Genomic DNA, 25,779 nt, shown 5'->3' on the forward strand with positions numbered 1-25,779 from the left:
ACACCTCAGGGTTTTCTCCCAGTTCTGAGCGTGGGGGACAAGGACAGGGACAGGCCAGGGACAGGCCAGCGTGGCCGGGGCTGCCCGACACCTCCAGGCAGGTCACAACACGCTGCAGACACGTTCTTCCAACTGGGTTTCTGTCCGTGTGCGGATGGAGCGGTGAGGGGTGGGACGAGGGTCGGGCCCTGGCGCCGGGGTCTGTGGGTGGCCTCCACGGGGGGAGGGCACCTTGGCTGCCCACGCGCCTGGGCTGGTGGTCCCCCACTCGCAGGGGTGTCCTGAGGTCTATGATAAAGGCCGGAGACGGCTCCTCCCACGGGGGTCCTCGGGGCCTGGGAACCACCCGACACTCCCCAAGACCCGCAACTCCTTTAGCAAGGGTCGAAAGTTCTTCCTTCCCTCCCCGGGCTAATTCCTCCCCTAAATCACGCACGTGCTTATTATCCTTCCGGTAACTCTCCTTGTACCGTCCAACAATCAGGTTTACCTACGATCGGAGATGCAAATCCTTGGGGGGTGGAAAACTCATTCTAAAGAGCGAGGCCGTGGAGCCGGAGGACGGGGCTCCAGGCGCTGGGGCAGGAAAGGCCCACCGGGGCCTGGAGCGCACACCCTGCCCGTCGGGGGGCCGAGCTCCTGCAGCGCCCGCCTCCTCGCCCGGAACAGAAGCAGCGATAATCGGATCAACAGAGGGGAGAGCTTCCAGAGAACAGACCGAGCGTGCGCCGGAGGACACCCGTCAAGAGTGGGACAGAACCTGCAGAAGAGCTGATGTGTCTTCACCAGAAATTCCCCGACTCTGTGGCTCTAAGACAGGACGCCAGCCCCACACCTGGGGCTCGGGGTTCCCTACAGCCGCCCTGCAGAGAAACGCCGCCCCGTGGGCTCGCTCCCACCACCCGGTGCCCCAAGCACAGACGGCCTCGTGCAGATGGGCCGGCCCAGAGCACACGCGCCCCGTCCACCCTCACACCCTCGCGTGGGTCAGGCTGGACCGGAGCCTCGAGAACCCCAGGCCCATGCCGTCCACACCAGCTCGCGGACTCCCCACTCCCAGCAAGAACCTGTGTGCGCACCGGGCACGACAGCCAGAGAGGGGCGCGGGTGACTGGCCACGATCCAGCTCAGCATCTACGGGCACAACAGGGTGGCGTCCCTCCGACCGGAACTACCACCTTCTACTGCATCCACAGACCACCCTGTAATCCCAGCACCCACCGCGGGGGAGGTGCGAGATAAGAGGAGCAGGAACGCTCGCCGTCAGGCACAGCTGCTTCCCCGAAGCTCGCCCAGCACCTGCTGGCGACAGGCCTGCGGCCCCCGAGGCTTCTCCAGGAAGGTCCCCAGCAGAGGAGCAATCCCAGAAGGCGAGACATGCCACCTGGGCCGAGCTCTGGACACGACCGGCCTGGGACGCACTCCCCGGCCGTCGGGGAGGTCCCGGTCCCGAGCAGGGACGTCTGTGGCACGCGGGGACAGGAGGGGGAAGTCCCCCATGCCCGACTCACCAGTAGAAGTAATAGGCCAGGGCCACGGCGACCAGGGCGGCGCACACCCCCGAGAAGAGGCAGGCCGAGTAGCTGGACAGCATCTTCAGACCTGGTCCCGTGAGGCCGTGGAAGCGCGTGAGGAGGAGGCCGGCGGCCCGAGCGGCTGTCAGCCTCTGGCCAGCGGATGAGGACGAGGGATGCTGTCCAGGCCTACGCCGCCTGCGCCCGACCGGCCGGGGCTCCCGAGACCACGTGCTCGGCGGAAAGGGGAGCACGCGCTGGCGAGGTGCCACCGAGAAGCGCCCTGCAAGCCCTCAGAGGCCAAGTCCGCGAGGACTGGGTTCCCTGGAGCAGCAGCTCGGAGGCCAGCCCTCCTGCGCCCGCTGCGGGGCCGAGAGGTGCCCGCTAATCCAATAAGCAGCTTTGCTGAGAGCTGTAAACAGGTGGCGTCACGGGGCTTGGCCAGGACACGGGTCAGCGGGCCCCGCCCGGGCACCTGACCCGGGAACCCCAGACACCGCAGCGCACGCACCGTCTCTCCCCCACCTTTCAGGAGCTGGGGGGGCAGTAAGATGACCCCACACAGCCTCACAGGGTCAGCTGGTGAGGCGGGGCCCAGGCGTGCCTGTCAGGCCTCCAAGGGTGGACAGACAGCCTCTACTTGGGTACACGGGTCCCGCTGTGACACACGAGGGCTCCAGGGCCGCGTGCACAACACCCAGTTCCCGACCCCAGGCCCCTCGTCCTCAGGTGCAGGACCCTGGGGAAGACTCAACCGTCTTACCCTGGAGAAACGGGGAATGCACGAAGATGGGAGGGGGCGCCCTCCCCCCGGGTCTCCTAGCCTGAGACTGCGGATCTGCGCTGGGGCTGAGGGGAGACCCATGACCCGGGGACAGCAGGGTCACCTGCGAAACCAGCTCCCTGTGAAGAGGGCTCAGCGACGCTGGAGGAAGGGGGAGGGAGAGACCTTATTCTGGCCAGCGTACCTCCCAGCGGGGCTGTCACACTGTCCTGGGATGAAATGAAGCCGCTGCTGCAGGCACCCTCCACAGCACCCGACCCGAGGCTGCCCCAGTGCCCCCCTCCCGCCCGCGTGCCCACCGCAGACCCTGCACCCCGCACAGCGGAGGACCCCACAGCCTCGAACGCCGCCCCCAGGGCGCCAGAGTGACTGGGCGGCATGGGAACGTCCCGGGGTCCCTGAGGCGGTCGGTCCTGGGGCCCCTGACAGGTCATCACAAGGCTCCTTCTGGAGGCCTCGGTCTGGCTTCGGGCCCGAGAAGCCTCGGGAGAGGAGGCGGTCACTGCCCTCGCCCTGGCCACGGGAAGGGGCTCCGGCTCCGGGGGATTGCCCTGAGCAGCACCTTGCTGGCTAAGGCTTTCCGAGTCCTTAATCTGGCCTTGGAGGGCGGGCTCCCACAGAGGCCCCGGAAACCACCCTGCTCCCCGCCAGGCGTCCAGACTCTGCCTTTCCAACAAGTCACGAAAAGAAAACCCTCCTCTCTCGGAGCTGCCCAGCGGACGCATCTGCAGGACCACCCCGGGGGCCTCTGTGCCTGTGCCGTGTGGGGACGCCGGCCTGTGACCCCGGAGGCCCCAGGGGGCCCCAGCGCTGGGCCAAGGTCTCCATGAAGGGCAGCAGGGGCCCCCGACTTGCCCTGCGAGGTGGCACCTGAACCGACCTTGGCCCGGGCCGTTATGCGCAGACACCTGGGTGGACTCTGAGGCCGGGCTGGCCCTGCCCTCCTTGGGAACGGCCGTCTGTCGGCCGCTGCCCCGGGACTCCTGTGCTCCAGCCCCGGCCTCCACGGCGCGGCCACAGTGGCTCGTGTGCAGTAGACGCTGAGTCACAGCCCACTCCCAGCTGCCTCTGCCCCACCACCTGCCGAATTCCAGGTCCCTGAGACCAGGTGGGTCATGGGTTCCCGCACCCCCACACACACAGCTGCGGGCCCCTCTGACCTGCTCGGCCTCGAGCCTGCAGGCCCCGGGGCTCCTCCAGGCCACCTCCGGGCCCGTGGTCAGCGCCCGGCCTCCGGAGGCTGAGGCACCCTGTTCACCGGGGTCCTCGTCTCGTTTTCCACTGGATCTGGGCCCCTGGAGGACAGCGACACACTCACCCTCTGTCGCGGGGCTGGGTACCATCCCTTGTGCGCCAAGGGCCCCGACACGTGGGGGACAGAGAACAAGGGATGGTCGGGCCGAACAGGGCCACTGCCCTGCCTCTGGCATCTCCGGTTTCCACGCGGGGCACCAGGTGGGCTGCAGGAGTGTGGTTCTCTGGCCGGAGGGCTTCAGGCTGTGGTGGCAGGAGGCCTGCTGGGGTGGCCCTGGCCAGAGGGCGCACAGCAAGGCCCGGACCCTGGCCCCGGCTGAGCCTCAGTCTCCCCCACTGTCAGGTGTGAACAGCTGTTACTACAGGGGTGGGGCGGGATGACACTGAAGAGACGAGCCCAGGGAAAGAGCACGGATCCCAGGCCCCTCTCCCGGGAGGGCACAGACCACAGACATGAAAAGAAATACCCAAGATTCCTCCCCAGGCTCAGAGCCAAACCACGGCAAAGTCTCAAGCCCGTTCCCGGTTATGCTAACCGTACGGGATGTCAAAATAGCTATAAATCCTATTATGCTCTTTCTGTTACGTGTGTAAAATCTGGAAAGTTTAGATCTTGCCTGTATTTGTTTTGTGTTTCTGCTGGACGGAGGCCCCGCCGGGCAGGGCGCTGACCCAGGCCGCGCCACCCAGGCCTCACCGTCCAGGGCCGAGGGCCGACCCCGCTCCCCGCCGGGTGTGCGGCTCCCACCCTCCACGCCGCCTCGTTAAAGTCAAGGGGGGCGAGGCTAATTTGAACGTATCGCACAAGGAAACGTCACAGGAATATAATCTCGACATTATTTCCCAGGACCTGAAAATTCATGATTTATACTGAAACGGTAAGACAAGATGAAAGAGTGCGTTGATAGAAATTCAGGGACATGAAAGTACCCTCAAGACTTCCTATGACTTTTCCGGAGACCGGACAGTTTCCTCGCACGGAGCTCCCACGCTCCCTCTCACACACCGGCTGGGGCAGCTCAGGGTGGCAGGGAGTCTCGCGTCACCAGTGGACAGGAACAGCCAGCAGGCGCGGGGCCATGCCAGCGACAAGCACGTTGTGAGGACCATGGTTTAGTTTCAAAGCCCCCCGTCCAGCGGCGAGCCCCGTGACGGGGAGGAGGAGGCCGGGCGGCGGGAGGGCCCCTGAGGAGGGCGGACGCTCTCCTGTCCAGGACCTGCCGGCGCCACGAGCCCCTGCCCTGGGAAAACAAGGCGCCAACACACACCCAGGTACAAAGCAGAAGCACAGAGTCAACTGCCAGAAAGTTCATAAAGTGCAACCACTGGAGGCTGGGTGGCGGGGGGTCTGAGGCCCGGGGTGTAGAGACAGCCCCTGAGGGCCCCCCCTGCGCCCAGGGGCCGCTCAGTGAGCAGCACCTCTCTCCAGCCCCCAGGACAGAGGCCTCCAGGGGAGACGGGGTTGGGGGGACACGGCCAGCTTGGACGGTCCCCCGCTGCCCTGTCAGTCTCCTGGCCTGGGAGCCCCCAGCCCCATCCCATGCTCTCTGCTCGCCTGCACTGTGTCCCTGCTCAACAGAGTGGGGACAGTCCCCGGCTGCCCTGGCTCCACACAGAAGCGGAGGTCCTGTACTCGCTTCCCCCCCTAGTCCCGGCCCTCAGGGTGGACCCCCCACCCCCCGACCATCCCAAAATCGGGTACAGATGACCCCAGTTAACGGGGAGAGCTTGTTAATGCAGCAGGTGGGAGAGGACAGGTTGGACAAGAGACCACACGGGCCAGGCCCAGGCATGTTGCTGAGGGGCTACGGGGGACCCTGCCCAGTGCGGGAGGCCACCCTGGGACACGTGGGCGAGAGAACCCAGAGGTCACGCCCAGACACACGGGTGGGAGGCCAGGCAGGCCAGGCCAAGGCCAACCTAAGTGACAGGTGCAGGACAAAAATTACTCATCCAACCATCACGATGGCTCTGCCCTCCGGGCAGTACAGCCGACTCCACGCCTCCCGGCCCCAGATCACCAAATCAGTGGCAGACCCGGCATCTGAAACCAGGTTCGGCTGACGTGGCCCCCGAGCCCTCTGCGCCCCACCCACTCCGCGTGGCCAGTTCCACCCCAGGCCCCCAGGGGCGAACCCAGCCGCTCCCAGGGGCTGGGCCAGGGCGTCTCCACACCCCAGACACTTGCGACACCGCAGCCAGTCATTGTTCCCCACAGTCCCCCAGAGACACCGTGGACTCCAGGTGCTGCCCCGCGCTGCCCGACACCTGCAGAGCACGGCCACAAAGCGCGGGGGCTCCGGGAGGGGCGCCCTGGGAGCTCCTGCTCTGCGGCGAGCCTCTGGCTGCCGGACTCACAGACAGACGTGTCCCGGCAGGTCTCCGCACAGAGGCTCACGGCATTTATTAGGTTAACGAGACGCGGCCAGCCCCCTGGGAAGGCGCCATCTCACCAGCCTGTTTATCCAGATTTCGCTCGGCGTGAGGGCTGGGGACGGACCCTCCCGGTGCCAGCCACACATCGCAGGATAAGCCACAGGGAGAGGAGTCACCAAAAGCCCCGTATGACCCCCCAGGAGGCCTCGCCGGCCCCTCCTGCCGACGGGGCACGACCACACCTCCTTCCTGCGCCCAGGGCGTCCTCCCCACTGACCGCTTGGCCACGGAGCTGCTCCAGCCGCTCCGGTGGTCCCAGGGAGTAGCGGGGGGTGGGGCGGCTGCGGCCCCGACGTGGGAGGAGCATCCCACAGCACCTCCGCAGGACATGGCTGAGGGGCGCCCTCTGCTCCGTGGGGACCCGGGGCCGTGGGGGCCTGTCTTCCACCCAATCCCCCGCCCCCAGCTTTAAACGCACCAACAGATGAGGAGGTAACAGGAATCCCCCCCACTCGTGGAAAGGCTGTTTGCTCTGAGTCAGTCTGGGGTGAAGGAGGCGGTGGCGGTGGCGGAGGCTCCGGGGAGGCCGCGCTCGGGGTGGCTGACACGCCGCCCTGCTAATCCACAGCGGGACGCGCGCACAACACGGGTTACTATGCAAACCAAACACGAGTAAACAGCCTGAGGTGCGAGCACACGAAAGCCGGCGACCAAATCTCAAGCGCTTTGAGGCGTCTTCGGGACCTCTCCCTGCCAGAGGCTGTGTGTGCGGCTTGTCGTGACCGCGTGGGGCATTGATGCAGGCCGGTCCGGTGACCATGCATGGGGGGGGGAGGTCACAGCCGCAGGCGTCCTGGGAGTACGTGGCCACTCTTGGGAAGGGCCTCACGTGTCCAGGGTGGGCTTGGGATGACCGGCCACGCCCCCGCGGACACGTGGCCCGGCTCTCCGGCTCGGCCGCCTCGGGGAACCACGCACTGGGGTAAGGAGGATGCATTCTTACTCTTTCAAGGCTCCACCCTTGGGACTGGTTGGCAGGCTGTGCGTCCCACCTGCAGCCCCTGAGTTAGGCAGGTCCAGGGGTGGCCGATGCGGAGCAGGAGGCGTGCACACGGCCCTGAAGCACCTGCCAACAACGCCAAGCGCCTGGCAGCGAACCATCACCCAGGCGGCTCGTTTCAACCTAAGAATCACTGCGAAGAGTTCTGCTGCGGCTTCAGGCCACGCGCTCGGCACACGGACAGCACGGCCTGCGGGCTCCCGTTCCTAGGCAGGGGCCTACGTCACTCCCGGGAGGCCCCTGGGGCTGGGGCACGTCTCCACGAAAGCCGAGGCCAAGCCAGCGCACGGCCAGATGAGGCTTGAGCGTGAGGCTCCTCCTGCGGGTTCACAGGACCTGGCAAGTGCCCGCCCCAGGGGGTGCCTGGGGGGTGCTCCACCTGTGTCCCCCACTCGCTGGTTTGGTCTGACCCAGGGGCCGGTGCACAAGGCCCTGCTGTACTAGGTGATGGTGGCAGTGACAACAGTCGCGTGGAGGACACCTGTTCCTAGTGGCAGATACCTGGTGGGGGGTCTCACGGGGAGGAGGGCAAGCTGGGCTGGACCCCCACCTCCCACCTCTGCAGGACGGCCAGGGGCTGGAGCAAGCCCAGGGTGGGGGGGCGTGCCTCCCCAGGAAGCCCCCCGCCTTCCTCCCCTGCCTGCTCTGGGCTGCCGGGGCCGTGCCCAAGGCTGCCCTGCTGGGCGGCCGGACCAGCAGTCCCCTGGGCATGTCCCGGGCGCCCTCCCACTCCCCCCTCCCAGAGAAGTGCACCTGCCAGGCCTCAGCCCCTGAGCCGTCCCGTCTCCCGCAGAGGAAGCCACCCACGAGCTGGACGGCTGCCGCATGGCCCCCATGGCAACAGGTGGGGCCCGCCTGTCCCCACAGCCCCGAGTCGGCGCCTGAGTTCTAGGACCGCAAGCAAGATGCTCTCACAGAGCTGGAGTTCCCGGTCTTCCGTGGGTTGACGTCTGTAAGCGCCCTGCGCGCACGCTGTCACCATCCCCCGGCATCCCGATGGCCCACGTCTCTGCTCATCCAGCCCTCACGGCACTCCCAGGAGGTGAGCACTCATGAGATTCACTTTACAGATGAGGAAACTGAGGCACAGAGAAGTCACGCAACTTGCCCGAAGTCATGCAGCGAGGAAGCCGCAGAATCAGAACTCTAACCCGGGCACCCACCTGCACAACCACCGCCTCCATAAACAGGGCCTGCGTCCCAAGCAACCGGGATGCCCAACGGAGCAGAAATGCCTGTCCTCTCTTCCCACGGAAAGGCGGTGTCCCCGGCGGCTGACATCACGGGCCCCCAGCTGGGGAGACCGGCTCCAGCTGATAAGACGCTGCCTGCGGGGACCCTGCTGAAAGCCGCCTCCTCCGGTCTGGCTAGATGGGGAACATCTGCGCAGACCCGCCCTTCGGGCCGGGAGGCCGGGATGTCACACCCGCCCGCCCAGTTCTTCAGCTCAAACATGACATTTAAAGTACAAACACTCAGCTCTCGAGCCCTAGTGAGATGGCGACAATTAGCTGTGAGTAGGACATTCTTGCCGTAAAAACGTGGAACGACGCGGAAGCAGAGCTGGGAAAGGGAGGTCGGCCGTCGTCCCCACCCCACGACCGGGGCCGACGGCCCTTCTGATGGCTGCAGGCTCCACACGCTGCCACACAGCTGACACCCAAGGGTGCCACCACTTGTTTCTGTCACGCGGGGCCCTCTGCCAGGGGCTGAAGGTTCCCGTGCCGCCGAGCTCCCGGGCTGGCACCTGATCCCCGAGGGACGGCAGGAAGTGGGGCCTGTGGAGGGGACTCCCCGGGCTGGGGTCAGTGCCCTTAGGAAAGAGACCCGGAGTGTCCCTGCCATCCCCACTGTCCCCACTGTCCCTGCCGCGAGGACCCAGAGAGGCCACCAGCCGTGAGGCCGGAAGGGGCTTCCCCGACGCCAAGCCCGGGCATCCTGGTCCGGGGCTCCCGGCCTCCGCAAGTGTGGGATACGTGCGTGCTGTTTCGAGCCAGCCGTCACGTCCCGTCCACCTGGGACCCTGTGCCCTCCCCGCCGGTGGGACCCCGAGGCAGCCGTCCACAGCCCCGGCCTCCGCACCCCCAGGCCGTGCACTTTGGTCGTTCCTGGGCGGTGGGGGTGTCTGCCTCGGGGAGAGCTCTCAGGTCTCCTGGTCTCGTCGGGGGCGGGGGTGGGGAAGAGGGAGGTGCTCCACTGCCCAGATGTCCCCCAACAGGCCCCAGCACTTTCTGCGGCAGAGACCCCTCCTGCAGCTAGGCTCACCCCGGCTGGCTGCCCCCCCCCCCCCACAGCAACAAGTTTGGGGAAAACCCGCTGTTTGCACTTAGGTCACTTTGCACAGCTGCTTGTGTCACGTCGCGGTTTCACTAACATGGAGCCCTGGAAACGTCCGTGCAAAGCAGGGAAGGAGAAGCGGTCGTTCCCGCTGACATCTGGCTGAGTCCTCTGGGAACGTCTGTAAACACGAGGAGCCAGTGATCAAATCACGAGAGGGAAGGGACGCTGCACCTCCAGCAGCCAACAGCTCCGGGGCCCGGGGCACCCAGCACCCCCAGGCCCTGCTCTCCTGCCCCCACCTCTGGTTTCCCAATGACCGAGGGGGCAGGCCCACAGCGGGCGGCGCGCTGCACCCCTTCCTGCTGCCCGTGCTGGCGCCAACGGCCGTCGTCGGTTGTGAAACGCCCGGATCAGTGTAGTAAGGGGGCGGGCAGCATAATTCAGGAGCAAGTGCTTGTACCTCCCGCCGCCCGTGCCCGCGTGGGGCCTGCGCCAAAGCCTCCGCACCCGTGGCCGGGCCGTCCAGGCCCCCGTGTCACGCGGGACAGTGGGCCGGGCTCCGGGTCCCGCTCCAGCCCACACAGACCAACCCCCAGGAAGACCACGGACAACGCGTCCTCTCTCTCTAACGTCTGGGTGCTTCTTCGGCAGCACCGCCCCCACCCGAGGACTCTGTGCTCCGCGTGTCCCCACGTGTGTCCCCGTGCACACGCACTCCCTGAGAGCCCCGCTCAGGCACATGTGGCCCTGCCCACCCCGGGCTCCAGCCGCGCGTGTGTAAACCCAACCGCTCGGCCGCCCCGTCTCCATCGCTGCGGGGTAGGAATTCTCCAGGTTTCACAACCGCTGGAGACAGAGCGGAGGCAGCGCGCTCCGGGGCGGCCGGGAGGGACGTGAGCAGCGCGGCCCGAGGGGGAGGGAGGGCTTAGTTTAACGCCTGTTGACTTGGGCCGCCGCAGCCGAAAGCCCGTGTCCTCCCAACAGGCGTCAACCGGGCGCGGGGGAGCCGCTGCGGCCGCCTGTCCTGTGGGGCCCTGGGGCCCCTGCACTAACTCCCGGGGGCCCCCAGCCCGGCCGCTCCGTCCAAGGGCTCAAGGGCCGCGCGGCCGCGGACGTTGGACCGTGGGGCTCTGCCGACGGTGGTTACTCAAGTGACACTTGTGGCAGACGGCCTCTGGCCACCCTGACCAGGGAGGCGGGACGGGCTCAGAAGGCACTTTGCCGCGTGGCCTGACAGGTGCCGGGGTGCAGAGTCCAGCACTGGACACGATCCCGAGGCAGGCTCAGGGTTAGGTGGGACGAGCCCCGAGCACCTGGCACACCCAGCAGGGCCTAAGCGCTCCTGCAGGCCGAGCGGGTGAGTAAGGGACCCGGCCCGGCCCTGCTCTCCGGGACCCCGCAGAGGGTGCAGACCTGCACATGGCGGGGGGGGGGGGGGGAGCCCTAATTTCCTGCTGGAGAACAGCGCACCCGCCCTTACCTGAGGGCTCCCGGGTCAGGGGAGCTGGGCAGTCCCTCGAAAGCAGCCCGGGTGCACAGTGCTGGCTTTTATCCTGCCCTCTGCTCCTCCCGGTGCCACGGGGAGGCGGGGTCTGCAAGGTGTCCTCTTCACCCGTGACCTGCACCCCGTGCAACCAGGAAGGCGGGGACGGCCAGCAGTGCAGCCTAGGGCGCCACTGCCCACGTCCGGCTGGACTGGCTCCAACTGGGGCCACTGAGCAAATGGGGAACAGCTCCTGCTTGACGGGAGCCATGACCCTTCTCCTTTTTATTTCCACAGAGACCAGAGGCAGGGACCTGACCGGCCTCCCACACGGGAAACAGCAATGCCAGCCAACGGGGCCAGCGGCACCGACGCGTGCAGCGCGGTGACAAGGGGACAAGAGCACAGGGGGCAAGACGCCCCCTCCCCTGAACTCAGGTCCTGGGTTCCAGAACACTGGCTACTCTGCAACGCCGTCCTCCCAGGGTTCACTGCCCCTTGCTTCTGTCCCAGCGGGACAGATGTTCGGTCAGGCAGGCTCCTGCCAGCCAAGGAGGGAAGGTCCCAGCCTCGTGCCCGCGGTGGCCGTGTCTGGCCTGGGGCACAGAAGCCACTAGGAGGAGCCTGGGGAGAGCTCTTCCAAAGGGAAATGGCCCAGACGTGCCTTCTCCTTCCTGCCTGGAATGCAGATGAAAGGGCCAGGAGCAAGCAGCCCTCCTGAGACCAGCAAGCCACAGTCAGAGGGACAGAAGCTGAGGAGGAGCTCAGAGGAAGCCCAGTCCCTGGGACCCGTGGAGCTGGGGTCCTGCCTGCCCTGGGCTGGCAGCTAACGGGAGGGGAAGTGACCTGTGCGCAATGGTCACCGCATTCATATGTGGACTGAGCCTGCTCCTCAGGGAGCATCAGCAGAAACTATCCTGGGGTGTTTAAGGGACCCCCCTGCCCACAACCCTGGTCCATGAACATGGAGAAACAGCCAATCCCAGAAACAAAAACAAAACTAAACAGAAAAAAAAAAAAAAACAGAAAAGCCAAAAACAGGGACCACATAGAGAAAGACGTGTGTTTTGTGCACGCCCACCCATCGATCAATGCAGACGGGCAGAGATCACCTGCAGAAAGGCGGCTATTCTCACGCTGCCTTACAAAATAAAATCAAACTTTGCTACAGGTAAGAGAAAGACTTCAACCTGGGCAGTTTAGCAGGGTTGGAAACAATACATGCGTACTGGGAAAATGCAAAATATAAAAGGAGGATTCAGAACTCTAGGATGGGACAGTGGGCTGTCAGACTGGGTGAAATGAGATGAGACAAGGCAGGAATATTTATGATGCTAGGAACTGAACTTCCTAAAGAAGATATTACAGTCTTGTCTCTGTGCACCAATAACCCGCAGCTCTTTCTGTAAAGCAGACGTCACAGGGGACGCTGAAGAACAAACCCCTGCGTGCTGATAACGAGAGACATGGATACGTCTCTTTGGATCCAAGAAAGAACAAGGGGGCAGGAGATTGGTGAGGCAGGAACAGAAGCAGGTGGATCTAGGCCTCTGGAGCTGATCTGGTCACTAACAATGACCACAGCTTCTTTCAACTGCCCCTGGGGACATTCCCGTAGTCAGCAACAGAGAAATAATCAACACATCCCGAATCATATCTGAAGTACAGATGATATTTGCTAGTAACTAATAACAAGATCAGAAAACAGGGCCTTTCCGCTGAGAGGCGAGCATCCCCCTCTTACTTAGCTGGTCCCCTCGGGGGGACGCAGAAACCAAAACCGCGATTTCTAAAAAGAACGATGAAACAGAAGCCCTTCTCTTGGAAGGAAAGCTATCACGTTAGATATCTAAGTCTTTAGAAACGAGAGCATGAAAATAAGACAATCAAGCTTCCAACTCAGAAAGCTAAAAGAGGATTACGAAGCCAGGAAGGAATTAATAAAAGCAAACAGTGAGTTTAAAAAATTTAATTAATAGCTATCCTTGAAAAAAAAAAATCAATGAAACAGTTAAGTAACCCATAGCAATGAACACTAATCAAGAAAAAGTAGAGTGAAAATACACGAAATGAGAAAACAGGGAATAACCATCCAAAGAAAACATTTTTTTTTTAAATCATGGAAATAATTGCACTTGTCTGTGCAAATAAATTTGATAGCCTAGATAAAATGGATATTTTCTAGATGGAAAAATACACAAAGAAAGTGACCACAAGAAAGATAGAAAATTTAAGTAGAACTATTTTATTTAAATATTTATTTCAGAGCGAGAGACTGAGCGCACAAGCAGGAGGGGCAGAGGGAGAGTGGGAGAGATCCCAAGCAGACTCCCCACTGAGAGCCAAGCGTGGAGCCCAAAACCGGGGCTCAATCCCATGACCCTGAGATCACGACCTGAGCCGAGACCAAGGGCTGGATGCTCAGCCGACTGAGCCCCCCAGGCGCCCCAAAGCAGACCTATTTTTATAGAATTAAAATATATCTGTCCACTACCTCTAGTGAAAGATGCCAACTCAGAGGTTGGAGGCTGTGCAAGCAAATTCTACCCAACGTGGAGGAACAGATGATCTTCATCCTATTTAAGCTTTGCCGGAACAGAGAGGAAGACAGGAGATGTCCGCATGCCTCGTATGGAGACGGCACGGCACCAAACGTCCCCACGACGAAGAGCCCAGTGGAAGGAAGCCTGTCTACGTCGATGGCTCCCACGTGTGACACAAGGAGCCTGGGGTCCCTGAGCTCCCAGCAGGGGACACGGAATCCCTGTTTCCCCGTGTGTCTTGATGAGCCCGAATCGTCTTCATGTACCTCAACCAAACAACACGGGGAATTCAGAAGCAGGTGACTGCGGCTGCCTCCTCTGTTGCCAGGCGTTAAAGAGACTCGTAGAAGTATAAAAGTGCACCGCTCTCCGCACCCATGGGTTCCGTCATGGAAAATGTAGCTTTTCTTTTCTTTTCTTTTTTTTAAGATTTTATTCATGAGAGACACAGAGAGAGGGGCAGAGACACAGGCAGAGGGAGAAGCAGGCTCCATGCAGGGAGCACGACGTGGGACGACTCGATCCCGGGACCCCGGGGTCACACCCTGGGCCGAAGGCGACGCTAAACCGCTGAGCCACCCAGGCTGCCAGCTTTTCTTTTTTAAAAAAGATTATTTGTGTTAACATGTCATCAGTTTATTGCTTCTGTTTTATTTTTATTTTTTTAAGATATTATTTATTTATGAGACACACAGAGAGAGGCAGAGACACAGGCAGAGGGAGAAGCAGGCTCCCTGCAGGGAGCCCGATGCAGGACTCGATCCCAAGACCCCAGGGTCACGCCTTGAGCCGGAGGCAGACGCTCAAGCACTGAGCCACCCAGGTAACCCTATTGCTTCTGCTTTAAAGGGATTGTTAAGTAAATATTTTTAAGTGTTCTCAGTGTTAGTTTCTCAAATGGTCTATACGGGCGGGCGGTAGGATTTCTTGAGCAAGATACTGCTGAGATTTGGGGCCAGGAGACTGCCTGTCCCGGAGCCGTGCTGCGCAAGGCAGGCTGTGTGCTGGCGGCCGTGCCTGCCCACTGGTGGCCGGGAGTGACTCCCTGCGCCACCGGCTGTGCCGACCAAACGCCCGACGTTGCCAACTGTCCCCCCAGTGAGACCTGCAATGGATATGGCTCACACAGACACACAGGAGAGCTCTCTGGAGCCCTCGACAATTTTGAGAGTGTAAAGACAACAGAAGCTTGAGAACCTCTGCTCTTTGCCAATGAGGGTGAATACCAAAACTAGGTGTAAAAAAAAAAAAAGAGCAAACCAAACCTAATAGCATGTGAAAAAGACAATAAGACATCATGACCAAGTGGGGCTTGTGCTCTGCTCTGCAAGGGTGGTTTGAGATCAGGAAATCCATTAATAAAATTATTTTTTTCTCTTTAACAAAAATGCTGGGCTGGTAACTTAACAAAATTCAATGTCGCTTCCTGACAAAAACACTCAACAAAGCAAGAGTCGATTTCAAGTATGCTACATCCTTGTTGCCGCTTCCCGGCGAGGGGGTAACTTCACTCAGCGCAGAGACACGCAGGGGCGCCCGAGCCGACGCCAGCAACGAGAGGAGCGGCCGTGGCCTAACGGGCCAGGTGCGCGGGTGTAGACGGGATGCTCGCTACAGACTCACTGCCGCATACCGATTCCCGCCACGGCGTTACGACAACAGATGGGAACCCTCCTGCCCAAATCTGCTTTATACCAGGACACAGGAACGTTCACCCCAGAAAACCGGTGGATCGAGCTATCGGCGGTAAGAGGTAAAGGAAGAAAACAACGTGATGCTTTCATTAGATTCCAGAAAAGCCGGTGGTGAAGCTCAGCACCACCCACGGCTGTTGGAGGCACCCACCTGGAGGCTCCTATTCCTCGGACGACTCGCCGCAGCCACTGGGTGGAGGCCGGTAAAGACCCGGTGCCGAGGGGACCCGACAATCCTCGGGGCCATTCCCGGGGTTTGGCCGGATGCCCTGTGGCACCAACACCACCGCCCCACGGCGCCACCGTCCTCCCTCTCCGTGGCCGCTCGGCAGCCCACACGCCTCCGAAGGGCGTCCACCCTGCGAGCCGTCCGTGCGCTGGCCGGGCCTTCTGGGACACGCTGCGGGGCCCCGGCGCCCCTCTTCAGCACCTGGGGCGGCAGAGGTGAGCTCGGCCGCCCGGCCTCGGCCCCGGTCGTCGGGGGACACACCTCCTAACTCCGATCCCCACGGAGGTGAAGGAGCAGAGGCCCTTGGGCAACGCCAGGGCCCGGCCGAGAGGGTGGCTCCCAGCCCTCGGTCCTCCCGCCTCAACTAGAGCGTGGGGGCAAAGCCAAAGGCACGCCACCCCTGCGGGTGCTCCCACACACGGCGACGCCGGACGTGCCCTCGATTTTCAGTTCTAGTCACCGCGGGGTGAGGAGCCACGCAGCCCCGTGTCTGCACCTGCCGAAGGAACACGATCACCGTGCCCCAGCGCTGCACCTCTGCTGCATCCCCACAGGGGGAGCACAGTATGGAATGTTCCAGAAAGCACACGCGGCTCGGCGGAAGGGGAATCTGGCCCAGGTCACTGTCTGCCTACAGCCTCCCTGTCATCTCGGGACTTACAAACAGCACCGGCCACGGACAGAAGTGGAGAGAGCCCATGTGTGGCGGCGGCGGGCGAGTCCACGCTCAGGACACCGGGCGGCAGGCCAGGCGAGGCACAGACACTGCAGAGCCCCGGGCCCATCGTCCCCCCTCCATGGACGCTGTCCCCACTGCGCTCACCTGATGCCCGGCCGGCCCCTCAACACCACCAGGGCACCGTCCTGCGGGGCCTCGGAGCCACGCGCCCACACTGCAAGTCCTGAAGGCACAGTCTGGTTCTCATCAACTGATAAGGGGGCAACTGAGCTCTGAACCAGGACGCAGACATTTCCTCTAACGTGTGGGTGCGTGCACATGGATGTATACACACGCGCGCTCCAGAACACGCGTGAGAAAGGAGGCTCAATCACGGAGAGCTCTGTGTCGGAAAAGACTTCCAGGCCGAGTCACAGTCACGGGTGAAGACACACATTATGACGCATAAGCGTGTTTTTGAAAACTCTGTGTATGTTTTAATGTGCATGTTTGCAAGTTCCGGAAGGATCAACCACAGCCAGGAGAAAGAGCGGGGCTTGCACTACAGAATGAAATCTTGATTACTTATTAGACTTGATTCTGGGTTCAATTTTTACAAGCATATGCATTACTTCTATCATTAAAATTTAGGTGTTAGGGAAAAAGCTACCTTGCTTGCTTATTAAGTTCTAACTTTATTTTTTAAGATTTTATTTATTAAAAAAAAAAAGATTTTATTTATTTATTCATGAGAGACCTAGAGAGAGAGGCAGAGATATAGGGGAGCCCGATGCACAACTGGATCCTGCAACTCCAGGATCACGCCCTGAGCCGAAGGCAGACGCTCAACCGCTGAGCCACCCGGGCACCCCGAGTTCTAACCTTTGTCTCTACAGTGGTAACAACAGTCTGATTACTCCGAACACTGATAAGATTTTTTTCAGGAAAACAGCTTACCCTGCAGGGTATCTATCTTCTCTAGACACAACTGGGCCGGTCGAAGTCTGAGCCCTTTGCTGGGCCCCATCATACCACCTTCAGGGTACAGAGAAGTCCTCACATGGCAGTGGGAACCGCACCCAGAGCTGTGGGCACCCTGGCCTTGTCTCCCCACCACCCCCCGCCCCCCGCGATCTTAGGGAGGAAGGCGCCTCCCCCGATAAGGGCACAGTGTACACCGGCCACCGCAGGTCGGAGCGATCGCTGAGGCCCTTTGTGGTCCTTGGGGCGCGTGTCACATTCTGTGGTGGACGAGCACCCCACAGCTGCACGGCCTCGTAGCCCCAGTGCTGAACAGACACCACCTTGGAGGCTTTCAATTTTCAGTTCTCTGATGACTCACCGAGCCGCACACCTGTGTCCACGGGTTTATGAGGTATTTGGACGTCTTCTTTGAGAGGTGCCAGTCAAGTCATAAATGAACGTTCGGCTTTATTTCAACGGTGACGATTATCAGCTTTGGCGGGGGGGCAGTGGGTCGCTGTAGCCCATCGTCTGCGTAACCTGTTCGGTTTTGCTACCCCCTTCCTATGTGTGGATCTTAAGAAACAAACAGAAGAACGGAGGGGGAGGGAAAGGAAAATAGAACGAGATAAAAACAGAGGGAGGCAAACCCGAAGAGACGCTGCCTCCAGGAAATAAACTGAGGGTCACTGGAGGGGCGGGTGGGGGGACGGGGTCCCTGGGGGACGGGCACGAAGGAGGGCACGTGATGTCATGAGCACTGGGTGTTGTGTGCAACTGATGAGTCCCTGACCTCTACCTCTGAAATTTAAAAAAACGGGGGATACAGTGTGTGTGTGCATGTGCATGTGCGTGCGCAGACTCACACCCCCAAAAGCCGTCTGGCTTATGAGCGCGGACCTAAATCTTACCGATGCTTGGCGGTAGATCAGGTCTGGAGCGTTACTTTGAGTCCTCGTCCCCAGAAACGAAGGAGATCAAGCTGACGTCCGTCTCCAACCTCCCTAAGGTCCATCTTTCTGGGAGGGGTCTGGCCGATGGCCAGTGGGTGACCCTTGGCCACGCGCCCCCAGAGACGGAGCATCGTCAGGGACACACGCTTCACGGGGTGGAAGGTGCGGGGCGCCGTGCGCGGGCTGCTCGCGGGGGTCAGAAGGGAGATACCCTCGGGCCCGAGTGTAGCGCCCCGTGGCTGGACCACACCTGCGGGAGAGGCACCCGCTGGGCGTCCGACCCGAGGCGACAGTATGGCCTGGCTTCCCTCCGCAGACAGGAGCTCGCGACGGTTCCACAGCCGAGACCACGAGCAGTGGATTAAGTCGGTGACGAGGGAAGAAGCCAAGGGCCCTCTGCTGAACCGGCGGCTGGCGGGGAGCGCCCAGGGAGCGGCGCGTGTGTCCCGCCGCCGCCACCGCTGAGCAAGCGAGCGCCCAGTGACCCACCTCATGAGGAGCCCGTGAACAAAGGCACTGTGGCTCGGCAGCTGAGGAGCTGCCCGTGGCTGGCGTATCGCACGCAGCCCCACGCCACCCAGGCCGCGGCTCCGGGGGGAGGGGGTCCGGGGCTGGCTCTGGGCTCCGCCGACCCTGCGCAAACCCTGGGAGTCGTGTGTTTGCACCAACAGCTGCGATCAGCCCGTTGTGAGCACCGCTCAGGAGGTTCAGCTTCCAGCGCACGGCGTCCGGCCTCGTCTCTGCAGAAAGTTCTCGCGAAGACAGCGGACGCCCGGCCCCAAAGAAGACCCAGGGCAGGCGAAGCCCGGGCTCCATCACCCCACAGTGGCAGACCAAGGATGAGCGGGGGACGGAAGGGACCCGGGAAGGAAGGTCCCCTCTGTAGCTCCTCCCAGGAAAGGACAGACGGGAAAGGCTCATTTACCAGAACGTTCTCACTGGATTTCGGACAAACCTCCTTAAGAAAATTAATCGGCGATGCAGCAAGGCCTGGCTGCACCCCACGTGGTCCTCCAGCGTCGTCGAGGCCGGACTGGCAAGTGTGTGCTCGTGCCTGGGCTCCCACGTCTGCCAGCAAGAGCCGGTGATTCCAGGGAAGAGAAGTCCCCACGCACGTGCGTACGCACACGCACACGCTCAGTGTGTGCCCGCAGCTCCGTCCCCCACTCTCCGAGGCACAGCAGCAGAGCCGGTGGGCAATCGTCCCGCCTGCGGGTCTACAAGCAGAGGCGCAAACACCACCGTACTCACGCAGGGCGACAGGGTGACACGCCGGCTAAAGCTCCGCATCCAACGGGGCGCATCGCAGAGAAGCTGAGAAGGAACGAGTATTCCACTGACTTAGGCAGGACCAGGGCCCTTCCAAGTGCTGCTCCTCCGACCCCACCGCCGGAGAAGGAGGCGACACACGGCTCGGAAATGAACAAGCCCAGAGAGTTCCAGACGTCACACCCCGGGACAGAGCAGAGCAACTTCCCTGTCCCCCCGCAGGCTCGGGGACAGTGGACGGCGGGCGGCCTCTCTGGAGGCAGAGGCTCCGCACACACTGGGCCCCACTTGCAGCCGCCCCCACGGACCCGCGGGCACCCGGCTCCCCCGGGGCAGAGCCCTCCCCCCACAGCGCTAGCCGGCCAGCCCTACTGGGGGACCGCGGCTCTCTAGTTTGGGTTGTTTCAAACTGCAGTAAAACACGGAAACGTAGCACCTTAACCAGTTCTGAGTGTCCAGGCCACTGGGTTGAGGGCAGTCACGCTGCTGTGCAGACACGGCCACCAGGGCGCCGTCCACCTCCCCAGGCAGGGGCTCCGTCCCCGGGAGACACGGGCTCCCAGCCCCCCGCCTCTGGGGCTCTGACCGCTCCCGGCACCTCGTGGACTCACAGGATTTGTCCTCCCTTGTCCGGCTTATCCAGCGGGCAGGACGTCCTCGAGGTGCATCCGCGCCGCAGCGTGGCTCCGCACTCGGTCTCTGAGGCTGAGCGACACTCCACCCCTTCTTCTGCTGTGGATCTCGCAGTTGAGCCTTTCACATCTAGGTCCGTGATCCATTTTGCGTTAATTTGTTAACATGGGACAAAGGAGGGCGGGGGTTCATTGCTTTTGCACTTCGGTGGCCGACAGTCCTGGCTCCGTCCCCCAATGGATCCCGGTGGCACTTTTATTGGGAATCCATTGACTATAAACGTGTGGGTTTGCCCTGGAACCCGTTCTGTCCCGCCGACCTCCGTGTGTGCCTTTTTGCCAGCTCCGCAAGGTCCACATCGCTACAGCAACGGAGGAAGCCCCCAAACCAGGTAGTCTCTTGTTAGTCTCTTCAAAATCATCGTGGCACTCCGAGGTCATTGGATTTCCATGTAAATTCTAGAAGAAGCTTGTAGTTTCTACAAAAGCCCTTGCCAGGATTTTGGTTGTCGTTGCACTGAATCTACAGATCAATTTTGGTCGAGACAACATTTCAATAACATTGGGTCTTGTGGCCAATGACAGAGTATAGCTCGGCCCATTTAGTCCTTAATTTCTTTTTTTTTATATTTTTTTTTAATTTTTTTTTTTTATTTTTTATTTATGATAGTCACAGAGAGAGAGAGAGGCAGAGGCACAGGCAGAGGGAGAAGCAGGCTCCATGCACCGGGAGCCTGATGTGGGATTCGATCCCGGGTCTCCAGGATCGTGCCCTGGGCCAAAGGCAGGCGCCAAACCGCTGCGCCACCCAGGGATCCCTAGTCCTTAATTTCTTAGCACACTGTTTGCTTATGTGCTAAGAAATTAAGAATCTCACATGTTTTGAGGCTCTTGTAAGTGTTTTATTACAGATTTTAATTGTTCAGTGCTAGTAAAGAAATAACATGGATTTTGTGAGATTGACCTTGTATCCTGTAACTTAACTCGCCTATTCTATTTTTTTTTAAGATCTTATTTATTCATGAGAGACACGGGGGGGGGGGGTGGGGGAGAGAGAGAGAGGCAGAGCCACAGGCAGAGGAAGAAGCAGGCTCCATGCAGGGAACCTGACGTGGGGCTCGATCCCGGGTCCCCAGGATCAGGCCCTGAGCTGAAGGCAGCGCTAAACCACTGAGCCACGCGGGCTGCCCTTAACTCACCTATTCTAGTAGCCTTTTTGTAGGCTTCTTAAGATTTTCTGCATAAACCATCATGCCACCTGTGAAAAAGACAATTTTTCTTCTGTTCCACTCATGCAGCCTTGATTTTCCTTGCAGCACTCTTCTAGCATAATGTTGAGCAGAAGTGGGGAGAGAGACACCCTTGCCTGGCTCCCAGCATGACAGGGAAAACCCTCGGTCTCCCACCATGACGGATGGCGCTGGCTGTAGGTTTTCACATGCACCCTTTACCAGTCTTGGATGCCCCCTTCCAGACTGCTGAGAGCTTGTGGATTTTTTTTAAGATTTTATTTATTTATTCATGAGAGAGAGACAGAGACAGAGACACAGGAAGAGGGAGAGGGAGAAGCAGGCTCCATGCAGGGAGCCCGACGTGGGACTCGATCCCAGACTCCAGGATCACACCCCAGGCCAAAGGTGGCGCCAAACCGCTGAGCCACCCAGGGATCCCCACTTGGGGGATTGTTAGCATAAATGGTATTAAATGTTGTCAAATTTTTTTTCTGTGCACCATGAGAATAGTTAATTTGTCTTTTTTGCCTGTTAATATAGTGAATTGCAGTGATTGATTTCAAATGTTAAACCAACCCTGCATTCCTGCAGTAAACCTCCCCCCTTGGTTATTATGATGTGTCCTTTTTACTTGTTTTAGATTTGACCTGTTGACATTTTCTAATTCATGAACAATTTTGCTTGTGAGGGACACTGGGCCACAGTCCTTGCCTGGTTTTGTATCAGGGCCTCATGAAGTGGGCTGAGAAGTACTCATCCTCTTTCAACTACTAGACGACCTCGCACAGAATGCATATTATTGAATATAAAAAATAGTGAAAGGGAATAAAGGGGAAAGGAGAAAAATGAGTGGGAAATATCAGAAAGGGAGACAGAACATGAAAGACTCCTAACTCTGAGAAACGAACTACGGGTGGTGAAAGGGGAGGTGGGCGGGGGGTGGGGGTGACTGGGTGACGACGGGCACTGAGGTGGGCACTTGACGGGATGAGCACTGGGAATTATTCTATATGTTGGCAAATTGAACACCAATAAAAAATAAATTTATAAAAATTTTTAAAAAGAATGTGTATTATTTCCTCCTTAAATGTCTGACAGCATCATCAGTGAAGTCATCCAGACCAAGATGTTGAAAGGCTTTTATACATAAATTCAAATTTTCAATAGATACAGGGTTACTTGGGTGACCTATTTTGACTTGATCTTTCCACGAATTTGCCCGTTTCATCCATGTCCTAAAATTTCCCGGCACAAAGTTTTTCGGAATATTCTCTAGCCACCATTGTGACACCTATGGGAGATGTAGTGATTTCTTATCTCTCGTTCCTGATTTTGGTGGTTTTCTCCTCTTTCTCTCTTTTCTGATCGGTCTATCTAGGAGTTTCAAAGAATCAACTTTTTGGGTTGTTTTTTTTTCTGTTGTTTGTTTTCTATTTCATCGACTTCTACTCTTTGTGACTTCTTTCCTCTGTTTGCTTTTTCTTAAGGTTCAAGCTTACGTCGTTGATTTGAGAACTGTTTTATGTTCTGATAGAATCATTTAATGCAGTGAGTCTCTAAGCACCGTTTTACCTGGATTCCACCGATTCTGACACATTACGTGTCGACTTTCACTAAGTTCGAAATGGTGTCTAGTGTCCCTCGTGACTTTCCTCTTTGAGCCAGGGGCTATTAAGAAATGCGCTTATTTTGTTTCTACGTATTTGAGGATATTCCCAGGTATCTTTCAATTCCTGATTTCTAGTTAATTCTCTGTTGGTCAGAGAACATACTTCGCATGGTCGAGTCCTCTTCCATTTGCTGAGACTTGCGTGATGGTCCGGCACGTGGTCCGTCTTGGTGATGGTTCTGCGTGCACCCGAGCAGAGCGCGGGTCCTGCTGCGGCCGCGGCTCAGGCGCTCGTCTACATACACACACTGGGCGGCTAGAGCGGGTCGGCGGCGCGGTGCAGGTGCAACCTCCTCCATCTTCACCGATGCGAGGTCTCCTCGTCCCGTCCGTTACTGAGACAGGAGTGGTGAAGGCTCCGGCCGTACCCGGAGCTGTAGGTGTCCTTTCAAGTCTATCATTCTGCGCTGCTTGTATTTTGAGGCTGTTATTCGGTGCGTACACAGTCAACATGTTATGTTTCTTGACGCGCGGACCCCTGTCACCACTGCAACGCGCCATTCTTATTCCTGGAAACACTTCTGGTCCCGAAATCTAACTTACTGGACTCGGCCACCTTTCGATTTATATTTGCGCAGCACATTTTTTCCAACCTCTTCCTTTAAATGCAGATAGCATTTTTATCTAAGCTTTTTGATCGGATCTGACAACCTCTGACAAAATGTCTCTTATTTGGGATTTCCGGGCCATCTACCTTTGATGGCATTGTCGATACGGCCTGGTTTCAAGGCATCATCTTTCTATTTGTCCTATCTGAATTACGTTACTTCATCTTTTCTTTTTTCTCTCTTCTTCTGGACTCCTGATTTTTTTTCTTTTTATTTTCTTTTTCTTCTTTTTTTAGTGACTCTGTTTTATATAGTCTATTTTTTTAGTGACTATTTTATAGCTCGCCGTGGCTTGCGAGCTAGACCTCCCTGTTGCTTTCTCATGGCTGCCCCTAGGGTTTACAACACGCTTCACTGTCTACCTTCCAGTAATATCTTAACACTCCATTGTGCATTTTAAGAACTTTACAACAGTTTCCATTTTGTTCCTCTTGGGCTTCTGTGCTACGTTGTTGCAGACCTTTTACTTGCACTTGCATGCCCAACTTTACAAGATGCCATTATCATCTCCGCTTTAATAGGAACTCACCTGTTACAGGGCTCTTCTAAGGCGAGGGGACAAATGTCTTTTCTCTTTGCCTGCACTTCGGCTGCTCCCCATTCCTTCAGATCTAAATTTCTGGCTCCTTCCTGAAGGGGCTCCTTCCCAGCTCCCAGACCCAGCCCGCCGGGGATACATTCTTTCAGCTTATGAGCTCTGGAAAGTGTTTACTCTGCCTTCCCTTTGGATGGATATTCTGTTGTCGGAGAAGTGTAGCTTGAAGACTTCCTCCTCTCAGCATTTGGAAGATGCTCCTCCAGCACCAGGATCACGGAAAGTGCCCTCTGATCTCATCTCTCTTCCTCTGTGCATAGTAGGTTTTTGCCCCTGGCTGCTTCTGAGATTTTTCTGCTTTTAAAATCTCCAGACAGTTGATTATGGCTGGTGTGGTTTTCTTCCCGTTTCTTCTGCTTGGGGTTTGTTGAGCTTCTCAGGAATGAGCTTTCATCGGATTCGGGAAAATTCTAGCTACTATTTTCTTCAAATACTTCGCACCACACACACACACATCTCTTCTCTGAATTCAATTCCATATGTAATTCCCCGATATGGTCCCCCACCCATACTCTGTTCCTCCCCCATCCCGCTGTTTTCCGGGTTTCGCTGTATTAAGAATCTAGGCCTTTGTCTTCACAAATCCGAATCTTGTCTCTACAGTCTGACCCAGTCGGAGCCCCATCCAGGAGCCTCCTGGGTCTCCTCCATACCTTCCACCTTCTCCTTATTCACGTTTCCTCTGTCACCGAACACATGGAGCATATTCATATTGACATTTTAACACCTCACCTGCTAATTCCACTGTCTGGATGGATGTGGCTCCACCCAGATCTGTTTCTGATGATGATTTCCCACTTATTTGTAGGGCACGTGATTTCTGATTGGCCCCAGACATTGTGAACTTGATGTTGTTTCGCTGCGGGCCGGCTGCTGGGGCTTTACTTGGGGACATAAATTGCTTAAAATCAGTTTGGTGCCTTCAAGGTTTGCCGTAAGCTTTGGAAGGTGAGTCCTGAGCAGGCTGCGTCCAGTCCAGGGCGAGGCTAAGGCAATGGACTTTCTGAGGACTCTACCCCACGCCCTTTGAACCATGAGGTCTTCCCGTCTGTCTGTCTGGTAAGAACACAAACTTCATCCCCAGCCCCGAGGAATCCACAAGAACCGTTGCACTTACCCCTCTCCAATGCTTTATCCCCTCGCCGTGGTGGGATCTGCACACATGTGCACAGATCGGCATCAACCAACCACTGGGAGGACCCCCTCCTGAGCTCTCTAGAGCCCTTTCTCTACACAATGCCCTCATCCCTGCTGTTTTCCCCACAAATTCTAGCCTTGGCGGGGCCTCTTGGTGCCCAATTGTCTCCACCTGGTCCTGGGCTCCCTCTCCCGGTGCTCAGGTGGACACCATGGACAATAGTTGGGGATGCCAGGGGATCCCCACACAGGGATGACTGTCCCGTGCCCTGCTGTGCAGGCTCTGAAACCTATGGCCCCACATACTTTGCCTTCCTGCTGTGTCAGGCGGCTTGTGAAATCCGGTCCGCATCTCCCCACTGGGGCTACAGGTCGAGGGTGGAACCTGGTATTTTTAACTCAATTTTCCACTAATCCCAAGTGCACATCTCTAATGGACTTAAACGAAGGGTCTCATCTGAGAAGCACCGAGCTGTGAATCTAAAGCAGGACCCCTCTCGCCAGAATGGGTCTGGTTACCGTGCAGCTAAAGTAAAGCCAGTTCTTGAAAAGAACAAAAGCATTTACCTTTTTCTTTCCAGTCTCATATCACTTACTCTCAATGGAAGAATCTCATTAAAGGCCCACTTGCTATTTTAGAGGGAACACTGGGGCTGGGTGGCTGCCCACGTGGCCCTAGAATGGGCAGGCCTGCAGCTAATGAGCAAAATGACAAGCCGGTGCCTGAAGATACACCACGTGCCGGTAACACCTTGAGACACTCAGGGCCCTTCTTCTCACTTAATCGTCTCTCCCCAGTTTATTCAGTGAGGTCAAAGTCATCGCTGGCTTCCTGTCCTGAGCGGC

At 58.7% G+C, this 25,779-nt stretch overlaps 1 protein-coding gene across 7 annotated transcripts in view; it reads right to left on the bottom strand.

The window, feature by feature from the left end:
- Positions 1-25,779, bottom strand: part of AGPAT3 (1-acylglycerol-3-phosphate O-acyltransferase 3) — a 133,157-nt gene that overhangs the window by 37,570 nt on the left and 69,808 nt on the right. The window contains exon 1 of one of the 7 annotated variants that reach the window (XM_025985516.2): positions 10,749-10,818. The exons of 5 other annotated variants lie outside the window; for them this stretch is intronic. The gene's annotated coding sequence lies outside the window, so the exon portion shown is untranslated. Of the gene's footprint in view, positions 1-6,406; positions 6,738-10,748; positions 10,819-25,779 lie in introns of those variants that run through there. One more of the 7 variants, XM_072739381.1, reaches the window with a different exon arrangement.

The sequence above is a fragment of the Vulpes vulpes genome, chromosome 15 (genome assembly GCF_048418805.1).
Source record: "Vulpes vulpes isolate BD-2025 chromosome 15, VulVul3, whole genome shotgun sequence".
Taxonomy (NCBI): Eukaryota; Metazoa; Chordata; class Mammalia; order Carnivora; family Canidae; genus Vulpes; species Vulpes vulpes.